Consider the following 2,500-nt stretch of genomic DNA (forward strand, 5'->3'; position numbering starts at 1 on the left):
ACTCCCTCGGAATGGGAAAAGGGGTCATTTTCGTGTTGCCACATTGCATAGGAACGCCATGAAACTTCCAGAGGCATTTGCAGCAGAAAGGCACGTGCACTCAAAAATTTTAATATTTTTCACGCATAGACCCCGTCAAACGCTAGAAGTTGGCGGGGATGTCTCTCTTGTGGCTCACGGGGCTGTTAGGGTCGCACAGAAATGCCTCGGAATGGGAAAACGGGTCATTTTTGTGTGGCCACATTGCATAGGAACGGCATGAAACTTCCAGAGGCATTTGCAGCAGGAATGCATGTGCACTCAAAAACGTCTATATTTTTCACGGATAGACCCCGTGAAACGCTATAAATTGGCGGGGATGTCTCTCTTGTGGCTCACGGGCGCTGTTAGTTAGGGTCGCACAGAAATCCCTCGGAATGGGAAAAGGGGTCATTTTCGTGTTGCCACATTGCGTACGAACGGCATGAAACTTCCAGAGGCATCTGCAGCAGAAATGCATGTGCACTCAAAAACGTCTATATTTTTCACGGATAGACCCCGTGAAACGCTAGAAATTGGCGGGGATGTGTCTCTTGTGGCTCACGGGGCTGTTAGGGTCGCACAGAAATCCCTCGGAATGGGAAAACGGGTCATTTTCGTGTTGCCACAATTGGCATACGAACGGCATGAAACTTCCAGAGGCATTTGCAGCAGAAATGCATGTGCACTCAAAAACGTGAATATTTTTTCACGGATAGACCCCGTCAAACGCTCGAATTTGGCGGGGATGTTTCTCTTGTGGGTCACGGGGCTGTTCGGCTCGCACAGAACTCCCTTGGTCCACCTGATTCGTGCATACAGGCAGCAACTAAAACTCTGTAAACCTGCTGTGAGGACATCTAAACAGTGGACCAGTGAGGCTGTGGAAGATTTGCGGGCGTGCTTAGACTGTACTGACTGGGATATGTTCACGACTGCTACCAATAGTCTGGATGAACTCACAGAGGCTGTGTACATCAGCTTCTGTGAGGACTGCTGTATCCCAACACGTACCAGGGTGAACTTTAACAACAACAAGCCCTGGTTCTCAGCAAAGCTCAAAAGGTTGAGGTTGGAGAAGGAGGAAGCGTTTAGGAGTGGGGATAGAGACAGATTCAAGGAGTCGAAGAACAGGTTTAGCAAAGCGGTGAGAGAGGCTAAACGACTGTACTCAGAGACACTAAAACACCAGTTCTCTACTAACGACGCTGCTTCTGTCTGCCAAAGGGCTCAGGCACATCACCAACTACAAACCCAGAGCGCCCCACACCACTAACGACTCCCGCCTAGCCAACGACCTGAACGAGTTCTACCGTAGATTTGAAAGACAATTGGACTGTCCTGAACCACCCCTTCCCACCCAAGAGGCCCCATCCCCCACCCATACTACAGAAACGACTCTCTCCTTTCAGGAGGGAGAAGTTAATGGGCTTTTCAAGAGGCAGAATCCACGCAAAGCAGCCGGGCCGGACTCTGTCTCTCCAGCCACCCTCAGGCACTGCGCTGACCAGCTGTCTCCGGTGTTCACCAACATCTTTAACACCTCCCTGGAGACATGCCATGTACCAGCCTGTCTCAAGTCCTCCACCATCATCGCTGTGCCCAAAAAGCTAAGGCCAACAGGACTAAATGATTACAGACCGGTCGCCCTTACATCTGTGGTAATGAAGTCTTTTGAGCGCCTGCTCCTGGCACACCTCAAAGCCATCACAGACCCTCTCCTGGACCCCCTTCAGTTTGCCTACAGAGCCAACAGGTCTGTGGACGACGCAGTTAACATGGCCCTCCACTTCACCCTACAGCATGTGGACGCCCCAGCATCCTACGCCAGGATCCTGTTTGTGGACTTCAGCTCTGCCTTCAACACCATCATCCCTGCCCTGCTTCAGGACAAGCTCTTCCAGCTGAACGTGCCCTACTCCACCTGCAGGTGGATCACAGACTTCCTCTCTGACAGGAAGCAGTGCGTTAAGCCGGGAACAGAAGTCTCTGACTCCAGGTCCATCAGCACGGGAACTCCTCAGGGCTGCGTCCTTTGCCCACTGCTCTTCTCCCTGTATACCAACAGCTGCGCCTCCAATCATCTGTCCGTCAAACTCTTGAAGTTTGTCGGACGACACCACCCTCATTGGGCTGATCTCTGGTGGGGATGAGTCTGACTATAGGTGGGAAGCTGACAACCTGGTGACCTGGTGTAGCCAGAACAACTTAGAGCTAAATGCTCTAAGGACAGTTGAGATGGTTGTGGACTTCAGGAAGAATACAGCCCCACTCACCGCCATCACCCTGTTAGACTCCGCAGTCAAAATTGTGGAGTCCTTCCGCTTCCTGGGCACTATTCTCTGCCGGGACCTCAAGTGGGAACTGAACATCAGCTCCCTCGCCAAGAGAGCTCAACAGAGGATGTACTTTCGACGGCAGCTGAAGAAATGCAACCTGCCAAAGACAATGATGGTGCAATTCTATACAGCGATCATTGAAT

The sequence above is a fragment of the Petromyzon marinus genome, unplaced genomic scaffold (genome assembly GCF_048934315.1).
Source record: "Petromyzon marinus isolate PM22_M1 ecotype Great Lakes invasive population unplaced genomic scaffold, UKy_Petmar_22M1.pri1.0 PM_G_Scaffold_40, whole genome shotgun sequence".
Classification (NCBI taxonomy): domain Eukaryota; kingdom Metazoa; phylum Chordata; class Hyperoartia; order Petromyzontiformes; family Petromyzontidae; genus Petromyzon; species Petromyzon marinus.